Below are 6,000 nucleotides of genomic sequence, written 5' to 3'. Positions count from 1 at the left end.
TTTTTCAATTCTAAGGGAATATAGAAACTAAACAATTTCACTTAAATAATTTAAATCTAGAGATAATTTGATTTAAAACTCACCAAATATCTGGGGGACATGAGTCCGAACATTCTGTTTATCAGCAGGACCCCCACTGCTGTATGTATTACAAACTAATTTAAAATAGTATTTGAACATTTCTGGAGCTTACACATGTAGTTTTTTAAAAATCTGAGTCACATTCTTGTATAATTCATCTTTTACCTGCCCTTGGTATTTATTTAAAAGATAACAAGACCCCCACTATATTTTCTTGGATATTTACAGGAAAAGTAAATACAATTAACCTAGACACAAAGGCACCCCCTCCCAATCCACACTGTCATAATTAACATTTACATAAACGCTCTGAGGGCTAGATGGTTTATGGAGACGTCTCAACAAATTGAGATTTGAGATTAAAAACGGGTGGTAATTATAAACTTGCACCAAAGAGTGTTAAAAGATTGCGTACTCCCTTTTTAAGAATGGGGATCACGTAATGAAAATTTCACAAATTTGGAATATTGGTGATGATAAAGGATATCTACGTAAAGAGAAGGCAGAGAAGGCAATAGGAATTGGACGTTTCGAGTGACTTAATCAGCTCCTCACCTTCATCTTGGCCGCTAAAGTTGTGTTGTGTTGTGTTGTGTTGTGTTGTGTTTTGTTTTTAATGCTGATTTACAGATTTCACAGATAAGGTTTCCCGGCATTCTGGAATGGAAAGAGAGGGTGTTGCAAAGGAAAGCCTAGCACATTTGAAAGTTAGAATGAATCAGTTATTTGCCAAATAACTAAGTGAAAGTGTTGTTTTCCTTTTTAAAAAACATATGCAAAAAAGGTATTTACTGATTCTAATCAGAGTTCTAAACAAATATTGTGTTTTTTGTTTTTAACCCCCGGCGCCCCCCATCCCCTGTCGCGCTAAAACTGGAGGGAGAGAGAGAGAGGAAGAGAGAGAGAGAGAGAGAGAGAGAGAGAGAGTGTGTGTGTGTGTGTGTGTGTGTGTGTGTGTGTGTGTGTGCCCGGCGCCTGCAGAGAATAGCACGCATCTTGTAGATCTTAAAAAAAAAAAAAGCCAAATAAACCTGTTTCTTGAATAAACCAATACATTTCTGAAGTTAAAAAGAATCCCAAAGGAAACAGGAATTGACAGCTTGGGAGCTTGATTTTTGAAAAAAAAATTTTTTTTAATTAAAAAAACCCTAATCTCCACATTTTTTGCTAGGCGAGAACCGAAGTTTGGAGGTAGACGAGCAGGCGAGCGGTTTGCCCGGGCGCAGAGCATGAAGGCCGGGCGGGCGCGGGGAGCGGGCGCCCGCCGCCCGGCGCGGGGGTGAGCGAGAGAGAGAGCGGAGCGCGTGTGGCCGGCGCCGCTCGGCCGGGAGCTCCCGCGCCCGCGCCCCGCGCCCCGCGCCCGCCGCCGCCGCCGCCGCCGCCGCCGCCGCCGCCCCTGGTGCGATGGCGCAGAAACCCCGTTGACAAGGCACTGCTTTTTCATGACGGTGAGTTTCCCTTTGAGTGTATTATAATTTTGTGATAAAAATTTCAAGGAGAAAAAAAAACACACACAACCTCCTTCCTCTGCCTCTTTCCTTCGGGGAGGGGAAAAGCGAGGGAGGGGGGGCTGGAGATCTATCTCCAGACAGACAGAAAAGAAAGAGGAGCAAATTAAACACCGAGTTGCCAAAACCAGGATATTAGGTTTCAGCCCAGAGAGCTATTGGCTAAGGCTGTGTTTTTTTTTGGGGGGGGTGGGTTTGTGGGTGGGTGATGGTAGTGGTGGGTGGATGTTTAATGGACACGGAGAAAAGGGGAATCGAGTGTTTATGCCTTTCCCAGCGCCGCCCGGGCCCCGGGAAGACCAAGTTCAGTGTCTCGGGCGGGGGCGCGGGCGGGCAGGGGGCGGCGGGGCCGGGCTGGGGGCGCCTCGGCGGGGTGGGGGCCCCGGCGCTTTTTTTTTTTTTTTTTCCTTTTCCGCGGATGCAAATTTCTGGAGCGGGGAGAGGGAGAGCCTGGGAAGGGGGGTGGCGTGGCGGTTGGTGGTGGGGAGGAGAGGGGAGGGAAGCCTTTTAATGACTCATTGATTGAGCCGGTTTAAAATTAGTTGTGTGCGCGAATGTGAGTGTGTTTTCCGCCCCCCGGAGCCGCCGGGAGCCGGGAAGGAGGGAGCGGGGCTCGGCGAGGGGAGGACGGCGCGGCGAGGCCGCGAGCAGGGGGCAGGGAGGGCCAGGAGTGACGGCGGGCGAGGAAGAAAAATAAGCTTTTCCAATCTCCTCCCCTCGGTTTTCCCCCCCTCATTTCTTTTCTCTCGGCAGCTCTTGGGTGTGAATCGCATTTTCTTTCTTCTCGGCAAAATGGACCCCGCGTCTCGGGAGGGGGAGGGGAGAGGGTGGAGAGAGAGGCGGCGGCGGGCACCGGGTTTCTTTTTCATCCTGGCTTCCTCCTTTCCTCCGCTTCTGCGGGCAGCCGCGGCGAGAGCTCGGAGCCGGCCGCCCATCCCCGCCGGGGCCCGGTCCGGCCCGGTGACCGACGCGCGCCCGCCGGCAGACTGGCCCTTCCCTGTCGCCTCGTCGCCTGGCTCCCAAGCTCCGCCGAGGACCCGCGGCCGGGGCCGGATGAGCCCTCGCGCTGCGCCGAGGACCCGCGGCCCAACCAGGAGTCTCTTGCTGGGCCCGCGCGGCCGGGCCGAAGAGACGAGAGGCCGTGGCGGCACTATTTTGGCCGAGAGCGCGCGGGCCCGACGTGGTTCGCGCCCCCCGAGTCGCCCCGAATGCGGGATCTTGGGGGGGGGTGCGGCTGGAAGGCACTAAGATGGCGCTGGGCCTGGCCCGTTGCCAGGGCTGGTGGCGCAGTTGCTCCGCGGGCGCCATCTTCCCTGGCGGCGCGGGCGGCGCCCTTCGTGGACGCTTCGCCGGCCGGGGCGCCGGGAGGTCGGGGCAACGGGGAGCTACGCTTAGGGTGTGGGATTCTGTAAATGAGGACGGGGACGGGGCCGGCCTGCGGAACCCGGGGCCGCGTAGCCTTGGTCTGCCCCAGGCCCCCAGACCCCCAGACCCAAAAGACGAGGCGGCCGGCTGGGAGCGGGAAGGGGCCGGGGCTGGCGGCGTCTGGCTCCTTAGCACTTGTGTTTGAGGGAAGAAGTGGGCCAGGGGTCGGGCCTTGCAGCTGGTGGGTTCCCTCCTGAGCCCGCATCCCCCTCCGGTCAAAATTGGAGGCGAGGGGGGTTCTCGTCATCCCTCCTAGGGCCTAAAACTGGACGGCTTTGTCTTTCCCGACCTGGCTGGGGGCAGGGCATGGAGGCTTTCCCTTCACCCTCTTCCAGTTAGCTTACAAGAGTGGAGTCAAACCAGGTTACAAAATTGCAAGAAACAGTCGAGGACAGTGTCTGCCTTATAGTGACAGGGTTCTCCAAAGGCACCCTACCTTAGTTTTCTTTCTTTAGTTGCTTTATTATAAAACAACCCTGGGGAGACGTTGATCTAGTCAAACTGTGGAAAGGTTCTGTGTTCCAGTGATTTGAAACATCTTGTTGGCTTTCATCTTAATTATTCCAAATGGTAGCGACTTAGAACAGTTGGTTTTAGAACTCTGATCTGAAAAATAAAACTCGCTTTGAAACAGACTTTTTTTCCCTTTCCCTTTCTAAAAAAAGCCCTGCGCTGTTTTGTCTGTTCTTTCTTATGAATATAATAAGGCCTCTCAGTTCCCTGACTCCCTGAAGTGTTTCCTTAAAACCACCCAGACAAGTATTGATCTGTCCTGTTGTAGCTCTGTATGAAGAGGTGTGTGGGTTTTAACTGTTTTCAATTGTAACTGAAAAGATTATTGCGAGGAGGAGAGGAGGAAACAAGTCCCTAAAACTGATCTCTTTAGGAGTCCACAGAGATGGAAAGTAAGTAGTTAACTTCTAGTGGGTAAAAGTAACATAGTGGCACCAGTAGGTGCGTCCTTGTGCTTATAAACACAATACATAGAGTGGCTGTTTTAGACGCCTTAATAAGACCTGCCATATATTGAACACTGCTATATGTATGTGCCTGGTGCATTACTTAACTCTTATTTATATCAGTCCTGCAATATTGGTTTTATTATCTATTTATACCAGAGAAGGAATTAGTGTTCACCCAGATACACAAATTGTTCTAGGTCTTGCCGTTTTAAATCGTAGAATTGACATTAGATCCCAAAAGCCATGTTCTTGGCTCTACACCCGTGGTGTCCAAATCTGAGTTTCAGGAGCAAACTGGGGGGAGATAATTTTTAAATACAGATTTGTAACATCACTTTTTTCCCCATTATTTGTTAAGGCCTGTTGGGTGTGTGTGTGTGTGTTTGTGTCTGTGTCTGTGTGTGTGTGTTTCCTCAAAACATCTAGTGTGTTAGGCAATCTCAGTTTTAAGCTTCTGACTTTCAACTTTCCGATGCCCCAACTCCCAATTTTGAAATTCTGGCCCATCCAGCACCCCCTAAATCTATGTAGGAGTGTCTTATTCCAGAGCTCTCCAGGTGATTCCACTGTGACAGATGTGGAGTTGGAATATCAATGTATTACACTATGCACTGTGCTGCTGGCTCTCTTTTGAATTGGAGTGTGAGACTTGAGGCCCATATCGTTTTGAGTTTCAACAGTTATTGCTCATTCTCTTATTTTTTTCTAGCTGCCGTTTATCAAATTATTGAAACCATTTTCTTACAGAGAGAAGGTTTACCTAGTCTAAGACTAAAATCTCTGTACATTTTCAAAAGTATATCTCATTCAGCTGAGAAGTTATAAAACATGCAAGCATCTAGGTCCTTCTGGGCCATCTAGTTTAGTCCAGATAGCTGTGCAACAAAAATAGAATTGAATCTAGGATTGAGATAGAAATTAGGAATAGGGTAGAAAAGATCCTGGGGGAGAGGGGGGAATCTAGAGGTAAATCCTTGGAAGAAAGGATTTTTTTCAGAATTTTGAATTGTGAAGGTATCTTTTGTCTTTTGGGAAGTAGGATGGTGAAATTATTCTAAACATGAGACCATTTCAGGAACAGCGTATGCATACAGGACACAGGGTCAGAAAGAAACATCCAGAGCAGGTGATGAATAGCTGACCTGACCAAAATAAAAGAGAACCAAGTCAGTGATGTAATCTTTTAACTTCTCTGGAGCAAGAACCATGTATACTTACTTTGTGCTTTCCTTTCTTTGTTCTCAAATCACTGTTGTGTTTAGTAATTGCTGGGGGAATGGTTAAAAACTTTGATTTTTGATGCAGATGACAAAATTATATTATCTTTGCATATGTTTACATTTCTCTTTCCCTCCACATTTGAAAAATTTTAAAGGAACAGCTACTGAATACCTGTGTGCAGTCCGTGTCCAGTCTAGATCAATAGGCAGATGGAGGTCTAGGCTTTGACTCTCCTGTGTGCTTTTTCTCCCATTGTGTTTCATGATAAATGCCCAAGTAATTATATTCTTTGACTAAAATCCAATAAAGCTTGAAAGGAGGGGAAATCTAAAATAAACCTGCTTGAACAGGAGGTATAGGTTCTTTATTTTAAAGTAGCTTTTATTGGGGATGCCTGGTTGGCTCAGTCAGTAGAACATGCGACTCTTGATCTTGGGGTCATGAGTTTAAACCCCTCGTTGGGTGTAAAGGTTACTTTAAAAATAAAAATAATAAAAAAAAATAAAGTAGCCTTTGGTGGAATTCAAGACAGGCAAGATCTCTGCCTTCATGGAATTTATAGTATAGTGGGGAAGACAGGAAATAAGTTAAACGCCAATAATCAAGATAATTACAGATTAAGAAAAATTGTAAAAAGTTAATAAGTTGGTAAATCTAAAAGAGCGTGGTATGGGGAATGGCTTTCTTGGCTAGTGAGAGTCAGGGCGCATCCCTTTGAAGAGGTGATATTTGAGCTGAGGCTTGAAACTTGAGCTTGTGCTAGCCATGTGAGAAGCTGGGGAGACTGTGCTAGCCTGTGAACA

The 6,000-nt window shown here is 47.9% G+C and overlaps 1 protein-coding gene across 2 annotated transcripts in view; it reads left to right on the top strand.

The window, feature by feature from the left end:
• Positions 1-1,449: 1,449 nt before the first annotated feature.
• The window catches only part of BICRAL (BICRA like chromatin remodeling complex associated protein), a 69,853-nt gene continuing 65,302 nt past the window's right edge, over positions 1,450-6,000 (top strand). For both annotated transcript variants that reach the window (XM_088023984.1, XM_088023983.1), the window contains exon 1: positions 1,450-1,529. The gene's annotated coding sequence lies outside the window, so the exon portion shown is untranslated. The remainder of the gene's footprint in view (positions 1,530-6,000) is intronic.

Source organism: Eumetopias jubatus, unplaced genomic scaffold (assembly GCF_037043125.1).
Source record: "Eumetopias jubatus isolate StellerSeaLion01/CBP00866 unplaced genomic scaffold, mEumJub1_p1.0 scaffold_6, whole genome shotgun sequence".
In the NCBI taxonomy this organism is placed as follows: domain Eukaryota; kingdom Metazoa; phylum Chordata; class Mammalia; order Carnivora; family Otariidae; genus Eumetopias; species Eumetopias jubatus.
Note: the sequence above shows the minus strand (reverse complement) of the source record. Positions and strands in the feature narration are given on the sequence as shown.